Genomic DNA, 25,721 nt, shown 5'->3' on the forward strand with positions numbered 1-25,721 from the left:
TTCGTTTCTTAGGGTTACAAGTTCTGCTTCGGTACTTTTTCACTGCATGCCTCAGTTTCATGCTTGCTGACAGTGTCAGCTCTAACCGGATCCACATCCTGTTATTGTATAACCACAGGCCCCAAGGTCACAGTACCCTTGCAACCTAAACCTCCACTAGTCGTATTGCATTATGTTCTTTCTCCTGTGGTCCGTTCTTCATGAGTTCCCACAGGCCTCCTTCAATTAGGTGAGTTTCACTGGAGGTCCTTTCAGGATTAAACAAATCATTCCCTTCAAGGCAGTGTATTTGCAACAGGCTGTTGCCTGTTTCAGCAGCACAACTGTCACACTGTCTCTCAACTGGCTTCCTCTGTTAGCAGTTTGTGGCAGCAACAAGCTCTTCTCTAGGAGGAATTTCGGAAAAAAACACAAAGCTCTGTTAGAGTTTCATGATGAAGTCATTTCCCTGTTCTCCTGGGAAGAAGAGAGGAGCTGACCCCACCTAAGAGAGGAGCTGACCCCACCTCTTTCCTTCTGCAGGATGCGCTTTATAATTGGGCAGCTGTATGGGAAGGTAAGAATGACAAAGCATCGTAGTTTCAAGCCCACTGTTTTTCCAGTGTGGTGGAAATATCTGGCTGGTGTCCAGTGTATTGAAATTGCCTACAGGTCATTAGATCCTTCAGCTGCCCCAGGGGCTGGAGGAAGCAAAAGGGAGAGGTATAAGATGGAACATGCAGCAATGCCCTATCTACTGCCACTAATGCACAAAGGGTTTGTGAAGGGATTTCCAGCAATACTCCGCAATGACAGTGCACAGCTTGTGTCCTTCTAAAGTAGGAACTTTGTTCGTTCCTAACAAAACAATGTTTAATATTTCTACCAATATTTCACAGTGCTCCCTCATCCCCAGTGTCGCTGCCAGGAGTCCTGGGGACACCACCGGCCACATGCCTGGGTGCTTGCACACCAGGCAGGTGGGGGTGGGCATGGCTGAGTGCACCTGTGTGAGGGTGTGACTCAAACTTGGTTTGCTTCAAAATAAAATCACTTTCTCCACCTTATAGGAGGGGAAATTGATTTTAATTTGAAACAAAGGAACAGCACTGTTACAATGTTGCGACAGTACTTCCCAACAAGGAAACACCCCGAGGGGAAAAGGCACTGTGTTTAAGCCCTGAATGTGCATTTATGATTTTACAGTGTTTGTTACCCTTAACATCACAGACAAGGTGTTTGAATTTGTTGACACTTGAAAAGATGTCATAAAATGCTGAGAAAGGTATAATTTGGATAGTAAAGACTGAAGTGTTAAAATTAATTTTCCAGGATTTTTTTCTGTCAATGCTTCTCTGACTTTGAAAAATAATTAATATTGCAAGCCATGGGTCAGAGTATGCTCTGACTTTGGTCATCTGAAGTTAATGGGGAAAAAAGTTACTGCTTTAGGTGTAATGACAGGTGTAGCAGGTATAATTACATGTCTAGTTATGATAAATATATGTAAGTGCCTAAAATGTGGTATCTGTGCTCAAGAGCTGGAATTAACTCTACAGAGACCATGCCAGGGCCCTGGGCACACTAGTGCCCCCCTGGCCCTGAGCAGCCACCCCAGGTCCTCTCCCACCCACGCTCTGCCCATGGCCCTGGAGACCTGATGGAACCATTGCTGGGCCTTTGCTCCAGTTTGGAGAGGTGCTACCAGTGCTTTGACTGCTCCTGGCCCTGCTCCTGGGGTATTTGGATCTTCTGATGTGGTTTATGGGTGTGCCTTTGCCAGAGGATTGCTGGACTTTTGATGGGGTCTGTTGCTTCTTCTCACCACCCAGCCCTGCTTGCCTGGCATGGGGCAAGAGAAGACACGAGACCAGTCATTCAGTCAAGCTTCAGACCTTGACAAAAAGAAGTGACAGCCCCTTTCTTCAGTGCCTGCCCTCCAAAAGGAAGATTAGAGTAAGGCAGCCAAAGGTGCAGAGTGTGCTGTGCAGCTGTCAGTGCTGCCGGCCAGCTCTGCGAGGTGCTCGCTTTCACTGTGTTCTGCTGACTGACCTCCCCTTCAGGAAATTTATTTACCAGAAGCCTTTTCTGCTTTAAGGCAGGTATAACACAGGATCGATCTAATCTTTTATACTAGAAGATATCACAATCAGCTGTGATGTCTTACTTCTTTGATCTTTCATTAGTAACTGGATGAATGCATTTATTTTCATATAAAACTTTACAGTAAAAGATTTTTGGTTATTGCCAGAAAAGCACTCTGCTGTGATCACTGAAAATCGTAAATTCTATTGGATGAAATCTTCAAAAGCTCACTAATCTGTTAAGCTATGATCCTCTTGCAGGTTGGAACTCACTTTAATTTTGTTTACTTGCATGTTAACAGAACAATCACATATTGATTACTTCCTTTTAAATCACAGTGACCCACCTCCTCCATGGACTAAAGGCAGCGATACTTTTGATAGTTATGAAGTCACGCTTGCTGGTCAGGTAACTTCAATTTTGTGTTTGGTGTTAAGCATGTGTTTTTGTACTGATGTGGCAACTTGCAACAGTTGGGAGGAGCAATTATTTTAGGCATTACACAAAAGCTGTTTGTAATCCCAAACTGATTATAAACTTAAATTAGTTCTAAAATGGATACTTTTGATTGAAATTTCTTTGGTTTCTTATTAATAGAAACCAAAGTAACCTATACCAACTTTATAATGGATACAGTATAAGATAGGTGCAACCAGAGGGCAGCCCCAGGACTGACTTGGGACAATGTGCCCACATCACTTCAGATGGTGACTTGTCTCCAAACAACACGAGATGAAGCTCACTGCTTCCGTTACATGCCTCCTAGTCCCCTCCAGCACCATGCTGCTGCTGTCGTTCTCACCTGTGCAAAACATAGGTCTTCAAAAGCTGCTGAAATCCAAGAACTACCAGCTTTCATCTTTTTCACTGCCAGCAGTGGCTTAGTTATTAACCTTCCTGACTGCCTCTGGAAATCCAACCAGTACATAGATTTTTGTACTGTGCATTTCTTGGAATGTGTTCATCATCAATTACCAAACTGTTCTCAGATACGCTCTTCTAAGCCATTCATACTTTTCCAGGCTGTTGACATGAGGAGATCTAATAGATACCTATGGCTTACTGGTTTGAGTTCTTTATATCTGAGATTTAAAAACCGTAACAATCTTCACAGAGTGAATTTAATGATCTGATTTAATATTACAGTCTAAAGAAGGAAAGGAACTAGGGGTTAGGTCTACCCATGGTAATCATACCAGTATAAGCAAATGTATTTCTGAAGTGATTTAAATAGGGAGGGTCTTATGTAGGTGATCTTAAATCGGCTTACATTAGCTTAGAAGTGAATACAATTGATCAAACTGTTGGGTGCAAGTTGTTGGGTACTGCTGGGGAGCCCGAGCCCACTGGCACCACAGTCTGAGATCCCCCTGAGCTGCTTCTGGCATGGCATGACCTGAGCCAGAGCCTGCCTCTGCACCTCAGCTCTGCTCCCTGCCACCCCTGGAGCCCCCCAACAAAATGGCAGCTGCAAGTGCCACCAGTCCTGAAAGCTGCTGGTGAGGACGCAGATTTTGTGCGTTTCTTCTGGCAGATCGAGTCAGCTGACGTCATGGGATCAGGCAGCAAGACTGTGAACGAAACATGCATCTTACAAGTAAAGAAGAAAGCAGAGAAGAGTAAAATAACGTCTCATCAGGATTTGAAAGAAACTAAACAAACTTAGGAGTTTCCTTTTGTATAATTTTTACTGTTAGGTTTTAAAAGGCATTTGCACCAGAAGACAGAGGATATGAGATCCTTTTACAAGTGAAATAAAACCAGAACTTGGGTGCAAAACAGCCCGGGCCTTTTAATTAGGCAAATCTTGTTACTTTTTGGTGAGATTTGATTTCTTCAAGTTTAATTTATGAGTGCACATCACTGTTTCTTGCATATGCTTGTCTCTTTTCTATGTATTATTTCTTTCTTACAGGAATTTCTGACAGCCTAGAGACAAAAATCTGATCATTAGTATCATTCATTCCTTACAGGATTATCCAGGCTTTGCAGCCTGGACAGGTGCAGGAAACAGGACTCACTGACTGTAAGTGGGACTTAATTTGGTTTAGATACTCAGATGGATAACTACCATTAGGACTCAGAAAGATCATTCTCTTACTTCTAAAAGATGCTGGTAGAACCAGGTTTGACATTAGAAATGCAGATGGAAGCTTACCTGAAAGTAAAGAAGGGCTCTCTCAGGACATCTTTTGTTTGGCTGTAGCCAGGAGGTGTCATCTGCTCCAGAGGACGAGGTGCAAAGCGTTCTCCAGCAGAACGATCTGGAGTGAGCCTGGTTGTCTAGTCTGCACATTCTTCAGCAGAGCAGTGTCCCCGCTTATCAAAGCATTGCCTAATACCCTTTACCTCAAGATCTCATTGCAGTGTTTTCTTTACTAAGGTTTCATTTTGTTCCATTTCAAGAGGAAACAAAGAAAAAAAGCTGCGTCTGTCATAACTACTCCAATCCCAGGGCTTTGCTGTGCATTTTATACAGTGTCTTTCACGTTTATCTCTAGCAATTACTGAGTAAGAGGCTGAGGAAAAGATTCATGCCCAGTTTCTATAGATAGCTGCGGAGAGTGCCATGTGTAAAATCACCTGGCTGACATGCTGATCTGTATTACAGAGAAGTTGTAAACTGTGTGCCGACATAGCTGAAAGAGGCAGAAATCAGAATGTTTACAACAAAACCCAGACTTCTATTAGTTTGCTTTTCCACCTCTAAAATGGAAGAAATTGTGACTGCTTCTGGTGTGAATCAGAATAGTGGAGCATAAAATTTTTTTCAGCTCTTATGTACTTCCTAACTTCAGGTTTTTGAAGTTCATTAACATTTTTGTTCTGCATGATAAAGCACTGTGCAGTGGAGTGCTTTGGACAATCCTGCAGTGGATACAGCTCAGTAAATGGAAATTGCCAGAAGAATGCTTTTTCCCTAGCACTTGCCAGCTGAAAAACAAAACCCGATTCTTTGAGTGATGTAAACTAACGATGGCCTCTTGCTTTATATCACTTACAACACTGCTTTCAGTATTACTTGTTTTACTCACACATTCCCTCAAAATGTTGCAGTTCAACTCTAAAAATAGAAAATACTTTTAATTATCCAACAGTTTAAAAGCTATTGTTTGCACAGCTCTCGTCACAGTCACAGTGAATCCTTGTGCCTTGAGGGAGATAGTTCCCAGGTTAAACTGGGGAACTGGTTTGAATGTGTGTGATTTGATGGTCTGGTCATTGTGGAGTGGGCTGAGGTGTAGTGAGATCTTATATTAAAAAGTATTTGTGTGATAAAGGAGCAAGGAAAAGTGTTGAGGTTTTGTTAAAGCTAAAACCAGAGATTTCTGGAGTTGGTAGTTCACCTTTGCCAGTGTTTGACCCTAAATTTGGTAGCTCTGTGTTTGTGGATTGAGGCACTGATCCTGCAATGTCGCTTGCAGGCTGTCCCACAGAGACTCACTGACTTCGGTGGGATCCCAAAGAGGCAGAAAGTTTTAGATGAGCAGCCAGGACTGGGGCTGAGGAAAAAACACTCCTGTAAATGAGCCTGTGTCTCTGAGTAATATGACTGTTTCATGCCATGCAGCACGGTATGGATGGACAGAAAAGAGGAGAAGTTTGAGTCTATGACTATGATAGCAAAAAGCAAAGCAAATCTGTTCTTGCAGTTTCCTGTCACTGGGTATTTTGTCATATTTTTATCTTTCTAGCTGTTTCTATGCAGTAAACAGAAATTTTGTTCTAGTGATTTTCTCAAAATACCTCTACATGCACTTTTGTCAAAGGATAATTAAACTGCAGAGCAGGGGGGGAGGGCATGAGAAATACAACAGTGGTTAACCGCAAAAATAGGAACAAGTTTCTAGGAATCTGCTTAGAAGTCGCACACATTTCTTGGCTTTGCATTCAGGTGCTGCACAGCATAGGGGGCTTTGGACTTGGAGAAAACCAGGTTTTTAAATGGAAAGTTTCAGATATTTAGGTATTATGTAAGTGGGAAAGAACCCCACACCCTCCTTCTAAAAATTGAGAATATGCTTCAGGGTAGGTTTCTGCTTTCCAGTCTTGTACTGAGATCTGTCTTGCCTGTCAGCAGTTCACTGACATTCACTGGGAATGGTTCCCAGTCTTCACTGTCAGGAAGATAGAAAAAACAAATAAATAGGTCCCATATCCTCTTTACTTCTAGATCATTTTGCAGTGTGGGGCTATTATGAGTATCTTGTAACCAAATACATTCATTTTATCAGTATTTGTTATTCAGTTCTGATGTAAAGGGGAATTTTCAGTGTGGTGAGTATGAATATTGAAAATCAATAATTTTTCAGTTATGAAAAGTAGTGACGGACAGCAAGCTAGGAGTTAAAGACATGTTTTTCATATCTGCTGTGCTTTAATTCTCAAATCATCATACCTTACAGGAGTTTGTAAAGATACCTGCCTTTTTTCCACCATATTACCATTTCCATGTAAATTCAGAGAATGGGGCTATTCAATAATGATGTTACTTAAAGAGAGAAGCTCCAGTGCCGGACCCTGCATTTACACATGTAAGGATGTCCATATAACACAGACCTGTTGGAGCGAGCTCAGAGGAGGCCACGAAGATGGTCAGGGGGCTGGAGCCCCTCTGCTACGGAGCCGGGCTGGGAGAGCTGGGGCTGCTCAGCCTGGGGAGGAGAAGGCTCCGGGGAGACCTTAGAGCAGCTCCCAGCACCTACAGGGCCCGGCAAGAAGCTGGAGAGGGGCTTTGTACGTGGGCACGTGGTGACAGGCCAAGGGGGAATGGCCTTAAGCTGAGAGAGGGGAGATGCAGATGAGCTGTGAGGCAGAAATTGTTCCCCGTGAGGGCGGCGAGGCGCTGGCCCAGGCTGCCCAGAGCAGCTGTGGGTGCCCCATCCCTGGCAGTGCTCAAGGCCAGGCTGGATGGGGCTGGGAGCAGCCTGGGCTGGGGGGAGGGGGCCCTGCCCGGGGCACGGGGTGGGACTGGGTGGGCTTCAAGGTCCCTTCCCACCCAAAACATTGTTTAACTTGGTTTCATCTCCTTTGCTAGGAGCCGTGCAAAGGCTGCTATCTGTTTTTAAATCCAAATATCCTTCAAATATTCTCCACCTTTTTCATAATTTAGCCCCTGCTTCAGGAAGAGTTCAGTTCACATTCACTCCATGCTAGATGCAAATCTTTGGCTTCATAATTAAGCTGAAAATGCAAGTCCTTCTAGCAGCATCCAGGTACAAGGGGACATCGGTCTGCGTTGGAGGTGTGCTGGTTTTATACCAGCATGCTTGACTCTAGATTTCTGAAAGGGAGGGCTTTCAGTTTTCAGGGAGCTCGTGTGATGACGTGCCTGCACTCAGCTGCAAGCTGCAGTGACACTGCAATGGCTGAGGGGCGGCTGCTGGATCTTCGCAATGAGCTCATTCTCCCCGGAGGGAGCAGGATTTACAGTGCATCACCCAGCAACTGCAGCCTTCTTGTGAAATTCATCTTTAGCTTCTCCTCAGTTAGCCTGGTCTGATTCTTCACTTTGGGTGTGTGTACATGGTGAGCAGATTTTACTGTATGGTTGATTTTTTTTTTTTTTTTTTTCTTCTCTGTCCTCTAAATGCTTCCTGGGACTGATTGATGAATCATTTCTCATCCGATTCCACTATTCAGAGGATAGAGATGGAAAATATAATCTTATGCAGCAGGGATGGATTTTTTTTAGCCTTTTGCAGCGTGCATCATAAAAATCCTTTTAAATCTGTCTGCTAGGAGCAGCCTACAGGTTTTAAAATGAAGTGCACTGCATACGAGGAATGGTACTATCCTCAGGTAAAGCAGACAAGCAGTGTGCATCATGATGGAGCATGCCTGTGAGGTTAGTTCCTATATGTGTTTATGCATATCTAAGTATGTACATAGTGTTTGCTATATATATACCTATATGTTACACGTAAGGTTTTCTGTAATCCATTTTCAAATTTCCTGTTTTGCATTCTATGTTTTGGATTTCTTTTCCCCCTTAATACCTAGTTTCTCCTTGGTGTGGTTAATAAACATAGCTCTGATTTGCAACAGCTTTGCTTTAGGATGCCAGCAAGCCCATCGAGGAGAGTGTCTCTGCCTTTCATTGGTTAAGTGGGCTGCGCCCTCCTGCTCCAGTTATTCGTCAGGATCTTCATAGAGTCTCTGTCATATATGATTAAGTTGAAATGTCAGGTCCTGTAATTGCTGATAAATCTCCTCTGCAGCCCTAAATGTTGGTGTTTCAGGGTAATATAAGTTATGATGAATTACTGTAACAAAATAATCTGCTTTCTGTTCTCACTGAGTAACTGGCTTGGATATTTCCTATTTTCTGAACTCCAATGCATATACTGCGTATCTTGAGAACTGCTTCCTATTCTGTGCTGTTTAACCTGTTAGATTAAGAAAAAAAGTTCTTTTTTTTCCCAGCTGCTTGCTCCCTTGGTGGTTTTAAATGTCATTTCTCTCATCAAGATTTCTTATCCTTTCAGTAAATGTGGCTGCGCCTCTACTGACACTGTTTAAAATGCAGACAGAAATTAGAAAATAAATACATTGGAGTCAGATTGACTTTTGTCTGTTATTTCTCACGTCATGATACTTCCAGAAAAATGTTTATATTGTAAAATAACAGTTTAATGGCAGGAGACATTCACTGCTGTCAGTCTAGCCTTGCAGCTCTCAGCTGACATACAGTATTCTTAACCTACCACCTTTTGTACACTTTTCTCTGTATGTTTAAGTGTATGGTAGGTGCTTAAAGTATGCTCAGAAATGGAAAGTTTTGTAGAGGCTGTCTTAATACTTTTGCAGAGGACTTTCTGTCTCTTTTGTATTGGCTCTTGTCAGCTGTCTGACTCGTTTGTTCTTACCAGACTGGTATAAAGTTTAGGTTTTGTAGTGGTGAATTAAAAGCAAATGACACTGGTATGAGGTCAAAAATACCTTGATTAGAAGAAGTTGCATTTGTCACTAGGGCCCTGATGGAAAAAATAGCACCCCATTTTAAGACGACTTTTAAGAAAATGTGCTTAAGGCCTACTGGTTGTCTTGAAAAATACTAGTGTTGAACATATTTGTGAAACTGTGTGCCTATAAATCTTTCCCTTATTGTATGCTCTGAAAGTGACAGTTGTCAACACCTCCTACTTGGTGAAATTACAGTAAGTTTCCAAGTGCACTGTCAATTTATATGAAGAATAAAACTTTGCTTCACTTCCTGCCCCCCCCCCCCGAAACACATCTCTAAAATACTACTTTTGCAGATGGCTTGAATTCAAAATAGTGTCAGCAAATTAATGTTATCAAGTCAAGGCCTTTAAATAATGATCTTTTTTTAACACTTTCCTTTAAAAGATCTGTCTTGTAAGTTTATCACCTTCTGTGGTGCAGCTCTTCATGTATAATCAACTGCAGAAGTTCAGCTTAAATAGAAAAATAATTAAAAAAAAGAAGGTTCTAAAAATTTTACACAAACCAATTGACTGGGATGTAGGACTTGAACACAAAGCTATTCCATCCAGCTACTCTCGTTGTGAGACTCTAACAGGACTGAGTAATTTTAAGACAGGTAACAGCGTTTGTACTAATATATGTTATGCTAAAAGTGGCCAAATATTTGGCAGTACTTCAGAGTTCCAAATTAAATCATTCCTGTAATCCTATCTGTATTTGAACACAACTGGCTAGTAGCATTTATCTGCATGTTGAGGAAAAGGAGAGCTTACTTGTTCCTAGAGCATCAAATGTTGGCTGTTACTGGTGGCAAAATACTATGCAATTTCTATCAGTTGTATAACCTAGAAAGGTAGTTCCCTGATTTTCCATTGGCAATTACAGCAAAGTGGTCTGTAGTCAAATAGACCTAAACCCCTGAAAGATCTCGGGAATTTAATACAATTCTCCAGGAATTATTCTAATGGAGAATGACAACCTTGTAGATTTTTTATAAAAACTCTTCAGTTCTCTGCAAATCCACAAATCATCATATTCAGGAAAATGTGATTAGGGATTTGCTATTCACTGATAATGCAGAATCAAGACGTAAGTTCAGTAAGTTTTCATCTGTGTAGCTTCCTTTCTCCTCCAACGTGCCCGTCTGTTTGTACTCCATAAAAGCAGACACAGTGCCTGAGGAGAAATAGTTGGGAAAGGCCTGATGTTCATCTGCAAGATGCAGTTCGTCTGCAGGATGAAATTTTTTTCCCCAAACACACATGCAAGTGGCAGAGTGTGACATGTTGTTTTTCTTTAAACCCAGTGGATATCCTGTTCTGCTTTTTCAGGCTATTCCACCAGTGCCACGGTCATTTGACCTTGACAAGGTCATGTGCAAACAGGGACCTTGTTTTTCATGGAGCTCAGGTGAAAAGAAGAGTCAGTTCATAACACAGCTGGGAGACCTGGCTGCTTGGTGAGGCTGGCTGCACATCTGGATTTTGGAGGAGGGCAATGCCTCCTGAGCTTTCCCAGACTAGCTAGGATGACATGTCCCAGGACTAACTGAAACTTGCATCTGTCTGGAAAGCTGCTGCCCAAATGATGTTGGATAGTGCGTGAGGCTGATTTTGCCATAGTTCATAGCCAGAATTGATTCCACTGGAAGCAGCCTGGTACTGATTGCAGAGCAAACTGTTAGCTATGTAAGACTGCGATGGGGTAAGATGCTGTTCAGACTGTCCATCAGCCTGTGGCAACCCCGATTCCTCTACTTCAACCCTTTGAAAATCAGTATAGATTCAGCTTGGGCTTTTAATACCAAAAAGACTGCTCATCTCTTGCTGACTGCTCTGTTTTGTCTTGCGTGACCCTTAGTTACATAATAGATGTGTCCCCTGGCACGTACTGTATTTTACTGCAATGTAAAGCAGAAACAAATTCCATATTAATGATGTTTAATTAAAAATGAAATTGCACACAAAAGGCCTGATTCTGATGCCACTGAGTCAATGTCAGAAACCTTACTGACTTCAGAGACTCAAGATATGCCCAGAGGGAGAACTTTTGCTAAATATCTAAAGTGTTTGAAGATTTACTGATTTGCACTAACTTCTGTTAGGCCTCTTACACTAATATTCCCATGGCCCTCCTGAAAAGTTTTTGCTACATTTTGCATTTTAACTAATTCTATATTAAAATAATGATTTGATTCATTTGACATTGCATTACTTTTCTAGCTGCCTCCATAACAGATGAATTCTACCCATGACATAAGAAGAATGTGTCTACTTTGGATGAGGACAGTGCTTTTAAAGTGTTACTCTTGATGATACCCATTTGCACTTTGGTTTGCATGATGGTATGGCCTCAGCATCCACAGTCTGGATTCCTTTTGGATCAAACTAAATCAGAAGTTGTTTTCCAACCAGTACCTGGTGCTCACACCACAGGATAACACTAGATTTTGAAGCTCCATCAAAATGTTCCATAATGTTGGCTTTTTGTAGAGACAGGGTTCATTCTTGTATGTGATGTTTTGTTACTCTATCTGAAAAGAAGTATTGGCAAAGAAAGTTAATGAGAAACTTGAAGGCATGGAAGAAATCTAATACAATCATCCAAAGCATAGATTTTTCTTTACCTCAAAGACTAAGTTTCAGGTTTTCACAAAAATAGGAAGAAAAAGTCCCCTAAATACAGTGATATCGTCATGTTTGTATGTTGAAGTAGACAGTAATTTATAGCCACAGCCTTTGTCACTTTGGAGAATTAAAGAGATTTGTGTACCACAGTGTGATACCTGAATTTTGCCCTGGTTCAAAGACAGGAGCTAGCAAGTACCGAGTGTTTGGTCCATAGCAGTAAATATCCATGGTGATTTATGAGATGCTTGTTGGCATTTTTATCTTTACATGTTGCTTGTGTTATTAGCAAAATAAAATGATTAATCGCAATGCATTATTTCGTTACTGTCTAGTACCGTAATTACATCTTGCATACTAGGTAAGGCCAGATTATCCTGACAGTATTCCTTGGGAAATGTTGGATGGGAAGGCCGATTTTAGGTATGGTTCAGTTCAGCAAAAAGTGGTTGGAGTACACATGAATGTCTAAGAGAGAATGAGCAGAACGCAGAGTACATGGCTGTGAACAGGCAGGTGCTGGCAGCACAGGCGACAGCACTCATTGCTCAGCTCTTCCACCCACCTTCCACAAAGCCCTTCCATGTCTGGAGAATGGAGGTAATACACTGAATATGTTGAAGCTTGGTGACAGTAAATGTTATGTGAGAGTGAGTCAGGTCTTGCTGTTGCGACTTGTGTGATGATCACTGGAAGTTTCAGGATCTCTAGTCTGCATTCAAAGCAAAGTCAGAGGAAGCCATGGGCAAAGGAAATATTTGCATGAAGTTAGTAAAGTAAAAATGCAAAGAGTCTTAAAGGAAAATTTATTAGCTTGAACCTTCGCAATAATAAATAAATGAAAACTACACTGATTTGACAGTCAATATTAATCCATATTTTCTCAGCTAATGCATGCAGCTGTTAAAAAACTTTGCTCTCCAGTCAAAGCAGTGCTGAGATTTCTGGTGTTTTGAATGGCTACTTAAAAACTTACTTTTTACTGCATAGGCTATCTATTTTAGCAGTTTTCCTTGAAGGAAGCATTATGGATTTTGTTTTTGTAAACAAACATCTGATATTTCCACCAAGACGTTGGCTCACAGCGGCCATAATTCTGAGTGCTGCCAGGAGCCGCAGGAGACTTCCCTTCGCTCTGGTGGGTGCTGGCGGGTTCTGGACCTGGAGGGCTAAAGCAATCGTGTCACGCCAGGGTGAATGATTTATTATTTATGTTGCTTGCAGGATTCATTATACGGTTTGACACTTTCACCTTTTACTTGTCTCTTCTTTTTTTCCTCAGTATTTTATGCCGGACTTTAGCAGGTGCTTTCCGGCTTTGCCCACAGAGGTTGTGAAGGGGCAGAGAGAGGCTCAGTGCACTTGTTACCCTTTTAGACACTGGACTATTCCACTTCCATCCTTTTCACCTCCTGGCTTATTTTTTTCCTGCTCCATAATATAGACTGTAATTTCATTTGGCATTTTTTGTTGAACAGCTCGAATAACCATGGGTTAGGTATTGAGAAAGACTAGTTCACTTTAAAAAGTATAGTAAAGACTGATTTTTATCTCCCATGATCACAGATAGCAACATTTAACAGCACAGTTAGAGAAAAATCAAAACAAGCTTTTGAAACAAAGGGAGGTATTTTGGCTTATTTTTCTCTACTTTTCCGAAGCACTCCTTAATATGTGGCTGGTTTTCAGATTTGCACATGCAGAAATTCCAGTTCCACATATTGCTGATACCAGTTTTTGCAACTTATAGGGACAAAACCATCACTGCCAAAGCTTTGGACTTTACGGATTTGCAGGCATGTAGTGGAAGGGAAATCTCATTATGTTTTACTTCCCTTAGGCTACAGTCAGGCTTAGCAGGAGTTAAAAAAAAAAATAGTTGTTTGCTCACAGGTGCCCCTCATTATGCTGTCAATTAGCCCAGCAGGCAGACAAGTGCTGACCTTCAGGCAGAAGATGGTAGGGGTGTTTGGGGGAACTTCATTAGGTAGCTCTTCTTAAACAGAGGCAGTTTTGTTGCTTGCTTTGGTTTAGGTTTCTTATGTTCTTTTCTTCCCCTCTTACTAAAATTTCTATGTATCACTTAAGATGGGCTTATAGTTTTGTCCTGATAAGGTTTTATAATCACAAGTTAATAAAAAATGTAGTGGAGAAGCAGGCAACCCAGAAAATGGGATATATCATGGGTTCGAAGAGGAATGGAAGAGAGGAATGTGCTTGATGTGCTCCTGGAGTTCTCCCGCGTGAAGTAAGCAGTGGGTGAGGATGTCTGAACTGGCCAGGCAGGTGAGGTGGGCAGCATGGAGGATGGGGAGAACTCAGTTTGGGTGTCAGACTTATCATCAAAAGCAGGAGAAGAAAAATATAATCATGCTCTTTTCCCCCTCAAAGTTTGTTTTGTGGTTTGTTTTTTTTCTTTTAGTTGTTATTTTGTTTGATCAAAGGGAAAATCTGAACTAGGGTAGTGTGTGAAATTACTTTCTTCAGAAGTGCCTGTTAACCAGCAGGACAGTAGTAGATGGCCAGAATCAATTTGGTATTGACAGAGATGGCACGTCCAAACCACAGGAGAGGGGGACGATGAGTAAAACTCCCAGAACGCCTGCAGGCAGCCAGGGTGAGCTTTGCTGCTGAGTAATGTGAGGCTTGGCAAAAGACTTGTAAAAAATTTGTGAAAAAGCTCTTAGCTAAAATCTTTTTTCTCCTAGTTTATTTGCAAAATGCTATGTTATGAGAAATACAGTGTGAGGATTTTTTATTATTATTTTTTTTTTTCCTTCCAGAAGTCAGGCTGTAGTTGGGGAATCTCCATTGCCCTTCTGTTCGTGGTCTGTGCTGGGAATGCTGCTTTACTGTGTGAAAGACCCAGGAACCCCTTGGGGATGGCAGGATGAGATAATACCGCACCTGATACACTGGTCGATGTGGGTGCAAGTAGTTTGTGCTGGCTGATGTCTTCTTCAGGTAAAGCCTCTGCCATTGACAGCCTAGGAGAGCTGAGACTCCATAATCTCAATGAAACGTCTGGATTTTGCTAGGGAGAATGAAACTACAGGTGTTAAACTTTTTCTGTTTTCACTCAATTATCACCATCTATATCCGGCACTAGAGAGAGACATGTATGGCAAGGAAATCAAGTAGGCCTTGGGAACAGAGACTGGTCTTGCAGCATGGCTGCTGTTTGCTGTCCAGTGTCTCTAGCAACCTCTCATGAGGAGCATCAGGAGTGGAAAGCACATGACCGTCATGACCCATGATGCATTCCCTTTCCTAGATAAGAAGTTGGGTATTTTCTGTGTGTACAGAGTTCATGTGGAAGAAGAACATGTAAGAAATTTCTTCCATTAGCTAAAGGTAGAGGCTGGACAGCCAAGGCACTCAACAGGAGCAGACTTACACCAGCACTGTGTGCTTTTGAAAAACCTGAAATTGCTTCCAACAGGGAAGACACTCATTCATTGGCATTGGGTCTGTTTATTGGTAAGGGGCTGCGCATCAGTAACGGCCAGTTTAGTTGTCTCTTTCAACACAGTAACTGCTTTCCATCCCCCTGATGCTGTCAGAAATGTTTGGATGTATTTTTCTCTAAGAGCAGTAACAGTTATGTGAGGGAGGGAAAAAGTTGTGGGTTAACTCAGTGTTATGGATAAACATGTGAAACTAAAGAAAAATAGGTGCTTCTAAAAATATCATTACTGTCACTTAAAAATAAGTCACTCAACAACTGCATTTGACACTGAAGAGTATTATACATGCATGAATCTTTTTCTTCTGCTTGTATTTCTATGTCAATCAACAAACAGTTGTATCAAGAAGTGTTAGTCAGCTCAAGAGCAGATGAACCTCCTGGGAAGGAATGTCTACATAGAAATAGATGTACACTTAAATCTCCAAATCGTGAGTGAAAGATAGGGAGCAAAAGACACAAGGATTTGTTAAAACAACAGATGCATCTTTGGAACAGAGTTTGAAGGTATTCCTGTATACCAGCACTAAATGAAGCCAGGTTATTCAGTTACTAATCAAAACTCTCCTGAAAATTGTGCAATACATTGCTCCTGCCTCCAGCCAACCCTCAGGCTTAACGCCTCATCTTTTCATTTGCCTTAGCATTCATTATCTCTTTATGGCTTCTTTAAATACCGCTGTTTCTAGGAATATATGTAGTAATTCTGGGTGTGATTCAAGAGCACTGGAAGTATCTTCCCCCTGTTTATTATCATTTTAACCCCTGTGTTGCTGTTCCAGTGTCTCTACTCTCAGCTCCGGACACATTGAGTAATGTATGGGTATAACAGTTGTAAAGGTGTAGCAGGCATTTTCAGTAGCACTTTCTTGAATAACTCTGGATCCATAAGCGCGTGCCGAATTGGCTGCCTCTGCACGCTTCTAGGCGGGTAGCTCAGCCACCCCCACGTTAGGCTTTGCCTCTTTCAGCAGTGACAGGGACTCGCCGAGCAACTTCACGCTGCAGCTGCTGAGCATTGTTTAGCATTGTTCAGCATTGGCCTCTCAGCTCTTGTTCATTGCCTCTTGCATGAACTTAGTTAGTGCCTTGCAGCATGAAGTGACTTGCAGCATGAAGACCACTGCTGAACATGCACCTGCATTGCAGGTTTAACATAGTTACTAGCAATATGAACCGTCGATTGATCTAGTTCTGACAGTTTTACTCTCTCAGACTTGTCTTGGTGCTGCGGCCACCCAATGCTGCTCTTTGAGCTGTGTGGGCTTAGCGCGTAACTAATTAAAGAGTTAATTTTGAACAAAGCAACTGGATATTTAAAATTATGGATCAGAACCCATTCCTGGATGTGTAAACAAATGTAAAAGTAGTGTCAAAGTCTAACATCCTGGGGTACTCTTTCAGCTTCTTTAAAATAGTCTTTAGTGCTTGGATAATATGCTAAGGTGTTTAGTACTGGGTATGATCCATACGATTCAAATTGCTGTAATTTATTTATTAAGTAATGCCATACAATTATTTTAATATATTATTTTTATATATGAATGCATACACATATATATATATACACATAGATATCTATAAGGCTCTCTATGAAGAGTATTAACTCATTAGGAAAAGGGAAGTCAAACTGTACAAAAGAGAAACTGCTTTTTCTCTCACTAATGGCTGTTTTCCCCGCTATGATCAACCCTAAGGACTTAAAATGTTTTATCTCGTTAAGAGCAATAATTAATATTTTACCCTAAAGACCTAGATGTGCACATCAGTTATGTTCACTAATGTAAATGGAGATGTTTCCTCACATGGAGAAAGGTAACAGAGCCCTGCCCTGAGGCGAGCACTTCAGGAACATAGGAGCATACTGAACCTTGGATGCTATTTTAAAAAAAGGCAACTTTTGTTTATCAGTAACTTTTCATAAAACTTTGCTGTGGTTTGCTAGCTCAAGGTTGTGATTATGAACATCACTTCATGCATGCTTATTTCATCTTAATGTGACTCATCTATTTAAAGTAACATAAGTGCAAACTTAGGTCCCTCAAGTTTCCTTGGTGTTTTGGATTCCATGCACTAGCTTGACTCACTTTGAGTCAAAATTTTGAGACATCATTTCATGTTATTTACAGCCAAAATCAGTTTTATTACATCTAAATTTAGGCCGTCAGTCATGCAGGTGGAGTTAGAATTACCAAAATGTAGTTATTTCATTAGTGTTGTGTTTTCACACAGAAATTTCTGGATTTGGATTGTGTCCTGCCTCCTGCCTGTTGATGAAGTATGTATTAAACATCAGAAATATGAAGAAAGTGAAAACCTGAATGGCCCAAACTGCTCTGGAGATTAGAATATTGCTTCATTTCTTCTACAACTTGTAACAGTTTTAGGTCATTGTTTTCCAAAAATGCCTTTGTGCAGTAAATCATAAGCACTTCGTTAGACTGCTTTTCAGAAACGTGTGACTATCTTAATTGCTGTCTGATTCATGAGAAGAGGACTAGAAAGGCGATTATAGAGCCAAAGCTTGTGTAAAATATCACATTTGGCAGGCTTACAGTATCTCTTCATGAAGTTTTAATTTGGATTGTGAAATAATACGCTGTCTGGGATACCGGTTTGGGGTTTTGTTTGGTTTTTTTAAAACATTGTACCACATCTACTTTGAAGATGAAGCATGAAAATTTATTTTTAGCATTTGCTGTTAAGTCATCAGAGATGATAAAGAACAAGTAAGAACAGAATTTATAGGCCCCTTCTCTTTGGCAACAGCAGGAAAAAACCCATCCTGCTTCCTGGTTGAGGAAGACACTTTTTGTCCAAACCCATCCTGAATCAGCAAGCTGGAACCGACTAGGTTAGAGCAGGAAGAGATCCGTTCCTCATCCTGACTGAGTTTCAGGCAACTGTTGAATTTTTTGTATTTCTTTGAAAAAGAAGTAAAGTGCAAATTGCATGTAGACTGTTCAGTGCTTTGTGGATTTGCTCCTAACCTCGAGCTCCTTGGACACAAGCTGCTGCCGCGCAGGATAGCACTGTTGGCGTGGTGCTGTGCCAGTGCCTCTGCTGCTCTGTGTCCCTGGCAGCACCAGCATCCAGCTGACCTTGCAGACTTGCTGGGAGCAGGTTGGATTTTTTGTCAAGATCCCTCTGTGATTTTGGTTTTCCATAGGGTCAATGAAATCTACAGGCTTAGTTCATGCACTAGCCCGGGTGAAACATCTCAGAAATGTTTTCATTAGTTGGGAAACTTCTTTCTCCCTTCAAGTCCCTCCCAGATGGAATACAAACTTATCACTTGGCACAAATGCGTTCTTCTTGGAAGAAACTGCTTTAGAATAAGGCTTTTGAACTCTTGCTCTTAATTCAGCGTAAACAATTCTAAAAATTTGATATCATTCTAAAACATTTTAGTTTAGTCTTTGACATCAACATCACATTTTTTATCTTAATCTTTTGATTACATAAAGAGATAGATATAGATAACTTTTTTATCTTAATATTTTGACTAAACTGATTAAGAAATAAATCCATCATAAAAATTCATCGGTCAGCAACGTTCATCGCAGTAGCCGTGTGCTTCAGATACTGTCTTTTGCCTGTGGCCCTTTGAGATCTTACCGTAAATATAATTTAGTGATCTGCAGCAGAGTTGCTGCCCTTCTGTTTAAAAATTAAGAGACAGAATATGAGAAGAAAAAGTACAGGGCAGGGATGCAGTTGTAGCCTGCTACAAGATGGGCAGAAGACATCTGAAATAAAGCATGGCACATCGAGGGCAGGTTGTGCGGGCAGCCTGGGCTCCATAGCAACTGTGGCTGCTCCATCCAGAGGGACTCGAGCGTTCTGCTGGCTTCGGCAGTTTTTTTTAAAGCCGCTGCGTGGGCAAGTTGTTCCTGAGTATATATTTGTTTTCAAAATCTTTCTGGCTACAAGCCTGTTTGCCATTGGAAAAAAAATAATCATCTGTTCTTTAAATGCAGTTAGTGAGAGTGATGATCCCACTGCGAATGGGCTGGGGGAGCTTGCTCAGCCCCCGCAGGGCGCATCAGCCAGGCTGCGTCTTCCAAATAATTCTGCTGGGGAGGCGCATGGCGCATGCGACAGCTCTGTGTCTGGCGGGGAAGGATGGAGTCTGTTGGCATCTTGGGGTCTGAAGTATGAGGCAGGGAGGGAAGGAATAGAAATTCCCAACTGGCAGTAGAGGTGCAAATACTTGTGTTTTTAGAGACCCATGAGAAAACTTGTTTTCTTTTCCTTTGATGTGGCTGTATACTAAAAAGCTGTCAAGTGTGGGCCAAAACAAAATATTTTTTTTTCACCTTAACCTGTGTTATAAAAAGAAGAAGGAAGGGAAGAAAAGTGAGACAATGCAAACTTTGATCACAGAAGATGTGTATTTAGCTCAAAACAGGACATTTTATCTCCATTTTAAGGATATTATAAGAAGAACAAAGCAGTGGAAATCAAGAGCCAGGCTGCTTAAAAAAATCAGTGGGGAAGAAATAGAGATGTTAGAGACTTTCCACCTGTCTTTCTTTTCCCCTGCTTTCAGAGATGTTACTGTAACTAGTGTATAATTAGGGGGAATCTGGTGGGATCCTCTGCTCGTGGGGGGATTCAGGCTGTGCCGCTCAGCACTTTGCAGAAGGGCCGGTGTATTGACCAGCTGAGAGCAGCAACTTTTGCAGTAGGAGGACAGTAAAGCAGGCGGAGCAGGCTGCCTAGAGAGCTCATGCAGTCACCTTGAGGGTTTCAAGTCTTGCTATTTTGAATTGTGATTCTACAGTGCTTCAGGCTAATATTGATTTTTTTTTTAAATGTTTTTATTCAAGTGTTCACCTTATGGTCTCCTGCATACCATGAAAATTTTATTCTTCTGTTTTCTTACTCATTCACTCATTTAATCCATTCTAAAACTCTCAACTATACCTTTTATTTCTCATTTTACACTAGTGGCTGCATCAGCTCTGGGCCAGTGTTTCTGTCTGCACAGTTGTTTAGATCTATAGGTGTAATGATCCTTCTAAGTACGAGACTGGTGGCGGTGCAGCTCTTCATGGCTTTTGGTGTTCCCTGTATTGTGATAGTGTGCTGGTGTGGACGGATGCTTCTCAACAGCTTCCTGCTGCCCACCTTTCCATCTTCATGCCCAGTGGCACTGGTCTGTCACAGTGCTGATGTGGGTCATGGGCAGAAAGTGCCAACTTTGGAAATACTCCCAGTGGTGGGCAGGGCCTGGTCCTAGGGCAGCAGCAGGAGGTTTTTGCAAATCCACAGGTATCAGAAGGGTTGGGAAGTTTTCTTCGTTGCTGCTTTTTATCCCACATCCCTCAACTATGGATGGTATGTACAGAATAAAGGCCATTTATTAGAAGAAATATTTGAAGCACTCACTGGTAAACACCTGTCAAACTATGGATGATGATTTCTAATATTTTCATGATTTAAACAGATTTATGGCTGCAGAGAGACATAAAAATTGTATACGTATCTTTTCTGCACCAATTTTTGGCTTGTGTTGGATACTCTGTACATCAAAAGCCTGATGGTCAAAAGTTTTGTAACCCTGAGGACTATGAAATCCATCAAGATTTGCAGGGTGTGATTGGGATTCAGTTGTGCTAGCAGCAGAAGAAAAACAAAAAAAATCCTTGTATGTCAATGACATCTGCATTTTGCTTCTAACTGAAAAATCGAAGGGAAAGATTTTCTGAAATTAAGGCACATGTTTGCTAAATTGTCACAGGCTGAACTCAAAAAATTCTTGGTTAGATACTTCTGGAGGTAAACTTTCAGCTTTCATTCCCCACAGTAACAGGCTAATCATGCATCTGAACAATTTTTACAAATGGCTTACTCATGGTTTTAAATGCCAAGGCCCAGGTTTCAGGGAGTGGACAGAGGGAGGGTCCCCCCAGGCAGCAGTGGAATCCAGGCTGGGGCTGCCCCGTGAGCACTTCCCAATCTCATTGTACCGAGCATCCTTGATGAAACCTGGTGGTGACCCCCTGCCTGCAGCACCCAGAGCTGAACACAGCTGACCTGAAGTCTTTGCTTTCTCCCTTGAGCTTGCTTTTGGGAATTGTTAGTAAATAGTTTATTGTGGCAGTGACATCTTTCTTATCTTTGTTTTAAAGTTCGATAGTAAAAAAAAAAAAAATTTAAAATAACCCTGGGAGGGAAAAAAAAGTCAGTTCTCTATTATCTGTTGTAAGGGGAAACTGGGACACCTTGGATAAGGAAAATAATCTTGTAGAATCAATACAGTGGCACTGGGAGCTCCCCAAATCCTGCCCAGGACCTGCCATGGGTTCATGGGGCTCAGCAGAGCCCTGTGCACCCCATACAGCAGCATCCTCTTGGCAGAGTCCATAGAGGGAGAGGAAAACAGGTATGAGGCGGATGGTTATTGGGTTTGTGTTTCAGACCTGGTGAATGGCTGGCACTGGAGCTGGCCTGGAGTTGTGGATGTTCAGTGTTTCTGGAGACAGTTCACCATCCCTGAATACCTCTTGCCGTGTGTTGTCTAATGACAGGCTAGGCTGCTTAGGTTAGTGTAAGAGATTGAGTTCAGGGATGTTCACATGTTGATTAGCTTTTCTGTTCCTGAGCTGTTGGAGTTCAGTTTCTTAACAGTGGGAGTGGCAGGTTGCATGGTCGGGACAGTCCACCCTGTACCTGCAGCACCACCAAGGTACGGCCGCCTTGCGTAGTATGCTCAGGCTGCACAGCTCGCCTGAAATCCTGTGCAGACATTTCCACTTACAGTTCTCTGTGGCTTTGGTGGTGCAGAGCAGAGAGAGGCCCTGCCCACAAGCAGGGGCTGTGGCTGGGGTGAAGAGCTCTTTCCTCATGCACCCTGCTGCCCTGCTGGGTGCCCCAGCCCCAGGGTATAAGGGGATTGCTGATCTGTGTCTGTGGAAGGGCCAGAGGGATGCTCCCAGCAAGCAGGGGTGACAGGGCAGGAACGGGGGCAGCTCCTCGTTCCTGGGCACTCCCCACCTCTGCCAGCCTGTCCAGGAGCTTCTCGGGCAGGAGGCTGTTCTGCCGCCAAGCCTCAGTCACGTCGCAGGTGCTTGCAGCTCTGAGGATGGCTGACTGGGAGCAGTATGACTCCTAGGCTAATAATAAGACGCCACATTTTCTTTTAAATACAGTGTAGACAGAGGTTGGGAATTTTTTCTTTCTCAGTCAGCCTTATTCCTGTGCAGGCTTGCATCTGATTTTTTTTTTTTCCCCCCCAAAGAAACTGTTTCCTGTTGTCATAACGAAACCAGATGGGGAGGGTTCAGTGGAAATACCTCAGGAGAGCCTGGCAGAGAATCGGATCCAGGAAGCAGATCCTCCCCGTAATGCTGGCACGGTTTGGTAAGTTCCATCTGAAAAATAAAAAGCTGCTCCCTTTGCTGAGTCACAGCCCCCTCGGAGCTGGAGCTGTGGCAAGCAGGGAGATGCTGCGCTGCTGGAGTTGAAGCAGAGGTGAGGAAAGGCTGTCCAGAATCCTTTTCAAGTGCATTTATTGCCTGAATTGATTTTTAAATCTCATTAAAGTATATTGTAAGTTTAATTCAGTCTGTAAAAGTGTAGTTACATTCCTGTATTGCAGGGTGTGGGGTTGTGTGGCTCTTCTAAGGCAAATGCTGGACGAATCACGGTGCTGGCCCTTTCCCTCTCTGCAGGTGGAGTCCTGCATCCAGCAATGGGCTGTGGCTGTCACTGCACTGGTAGGGACTTGGTCTGGATGCAGCGCTGCACCTTCCTGTGTCCCCTAACATGGGTGATAGCACAAGTCAGGGAAGCCAATACCTGCCGGTGTGGGGAACAGGAGGGGCAGCATCATGCAGAGTGGCTCTGTTGGGAAGGAAGTGGCCAGCACATCTGGAAAGTGTTCTTCATGATGGAAAGGGAAATTCTGTTTGTTTTCTTCTTGCAGATTGCATGGTGAGGTAGTAGGTAGCCAGGTGCGTTGCTTCCTCTGCTGCTTATACATATACCTTGCAGTAAAGCAGCTAATGACTTCTACTCTGTGTTCCTCGCCTTTGTAAATTCTTCTGTAGCTAAGGCCTGGTGCTTTTCTAGGCTTTGTACTGTTTATTTGCTGGAGTTGTAGCAGCTTTATTTATACTTGCTTCTATGCTACGTTTCGGTGGTTCAGATGCACGTGCAAAGATTGTTCTAAACCTTTTTCATCTTCTTAAGTCTACGGACTTGGATGTCAAATCCAGAGAGCAAGTTTATATGTAGAGGAGGTACAATTCTTAAAGGAAAGCCAACTAGGTTTCCTTACAACAGAGAAGCTGCAGGTAGTACAGGGACACAGGAACATTCACTGATCATCATTGAAATGTACCACTTGACATTTGAAAGTAATTTTGGTTTTGTTGAAAGGCTGCTAAGATATGTACTATCTAGACAGAAAAATACTCTTTGGCCATTAATTCAAATATATATGTGGACACATAATTTGTGGTCACTTGTAAATTGCAGATTCGTATAACATTTCAAACGCAAATATTAAACTTCAGATGCTACAACCGAATATATCTTTTCCATGTACTTTTTAATAGGTTTTTACAAAGTAGACACAAAGCTCAACAGTATCTTTAGGGGCTATGATTTTGCTGCTGCACGGGCGATCAGCCCAGCTCAAACTTCCTATCCGCTATGCAGGATGCTGTAGCATGAGCTGACGTCCCCAAGGGCAGGAGCAGGAGTTGCCATCTTGTTTGTGCATCGGCAGAGCAGCGGGCAGAGACACGCTGGGCTCCTGTGTTCTGCAGGCAGAAGAGCAGCCAGGCGGCTGTAACCCATCCAGGTCCAGAGCAAGTGTTTGGAAAAGCAAACTTTGCTGTGGCTGCTGCACCACGGAAACCTGCACCTCTACTCTTTCTTCTGCATAACCTGCAGTTTTGTCCTGTCAGCTGCACTTGTATTCCCCAACTAGGTTTCTGCCTGGCCTCCCAAATCGATCTCGGTGGGACGCAGTGCATCTCCTGCACCTGCCCATCAGCATCCCCTGGCTTGTGCCTGCTCCCTGCTGCTGAGTTGGTGCTGCCCTGCTACTGCTGCTGCTTCTCCTCATTCCTGAGCCCCTGGGCTCCTTCTCCTCTCCTCCTTGCCTAGGCAGGTCCACTCCCAGGCTGTTTTACCAGAACATCTGTCCTGTTCCACTGGCTCTTACACAAAGCAGGATAAAAGAAGAAACTGTGATTTCAATATGGGAATAATTAAAAAAAAAAAAAGTAACTCAGAAGGGCAAATATTCTCATTAAATAGAAGGGCCAAACCACCTTATTTCAGTCCTAACAACTGGCCTCACCCTGCCTGATACAGTTTGAGCAAGGAAATCCAAATCTAAATGGGAATGTGGTGCTGCAGTGTGGGGTGGAGGTTGCACACTGCTTTGTACTGGGAACCACAACCTTCTCTGAAAGTTTATTGAAGACAGATTTTTATTTTTGGTATATTTTGCTGCTAAAATGCATTTCCTAGGTTGGTGGGTTTTGTTTTGGTTTGGTTTTTTTTTGGGGGGGGGGGGAGTGGTGGTGTTTTGTTGTTTGGTTTTGGTTCTTTGGTGTTTGTTTGTTGTTTTTTTTAAACAGCTGATCAATTTCAGCAAAGGCAGAGCTGAAGCTGCCCACCACCAGAGCAGCTGAGAACAATGTTTTGGGAAGGGCACGTGGAGCTCGGGTGGATGGGTCTGCACAGTCTGGCAGGGTCTGTGTCATGGGGGTGTGCTCTCCTTGCCGATCCGTGGGGCTGTTGTGTACGTAATACAACGTTATTTCTTTTATTGTGCCCACTGAGGGGGGAAAATTTGACTTCAGTAGGAACAGGATCATGATATTAATTACAGTGCAGTAGCAAACAGTTGTCAAGGGAAAAATATGGTTTTGGACATAGTGTATGTGTTTTTTATGACCATCTAAATATTTTAATTCTTTCCTAATTGTACCCTGATTCAGGGTAACGTTGAGGTAAACTGAGCCTGATCGCGTGCACACAGTGCTCCTTTCTGTCAGCCTGTCAAAACAAAATGGGCTTAAAATACACATAAACTGTGTTCATATTTACATTCTCCCCTCCATCATGGAGTTCCGTGGCCCAAAAGTGAAATGTGCATCCAGCTTATACTTGGATCCAACACTGAGATTTTAGTACAACCATTTTGAAATGCTATACTGAGTGTTGATGCTTGTTTGAATCTGGACGGGGAACTCTGAGGTGATGTTGGTGCTGGTTGGAGGCCAGAAAAGCAATGGATCCAACCCAGCTGCAGCTGGGATGCTCCTGTGCTGCTGGTCAACACGAAGATGATGTAAGATGTTTTTACTGTTGGCTGATTTAATTGAATACAAGTTTATAAACAGATGTAGAGACATGCTGGCTCTCTTATGTGCACTTGAAGTGAGCTGGGCTTAAGGTGAGGCATTACCAGAAATGAGGACAATCTCACCGTCCTCCTCATTGTGCCGTGTCAGACTGTGAGGCTCCACCGTCCTATTTATAGACCATAATAAAACAGAATATTACCCTGCAAAGGCTCGACAGACAGAGTCAGCTTGGGTCAGAGGGGCAATCATCCATCCGTGCACACAGGAGCTGAATGGGGA

General features: G+C 42.6%; 1 protein-coding gene across 19 annotated transcripts in view; it reads left to right on the forward strand.

Moving 5' to 3' along the window:
* Positions 1-7,369: 7,369 nt before the first annotated feature.
* Positions 7,370-25,721, forward strand: part of JAKMIP3 (Janus kinase and microtubule interacting protein 3) — an 89,621-nt gene continuing 71,269 nt past the window's right edge. For 9 of the 19 annotated variants that reach the window (XM_027805068.2, XM_055721178.1, XM_055721180.1 and 6 more), the window contains exon 1: positions 7,373-7,593. The gene's annotated coding sequence lies outside the window, so the exon portion shown is untranslated. Of the gene's footprint in view, positions 7,594-25,721 lie in introns of all 19 variants that reach the window. The other 10 variants (XM_055721189.1, XM_055721190.1, XM_055721193.1 and 7 more) reach the window with 4 other exon arrangements.

This window comes from Falco cherrug, chromosome 9, assembly GCF_023634085.1.
Source record: "Falco cherrug isolate bFalChe1 chromosome 9, bFalChe1.pri, whole genome shotgun sequence".
NCBI classification, from domain to species: domain Eukaryota; kingdom Metazoa; phylum Chordata; class Aves; order Falconiformes; family Falconidae; genus Falco; species Falco cherrug.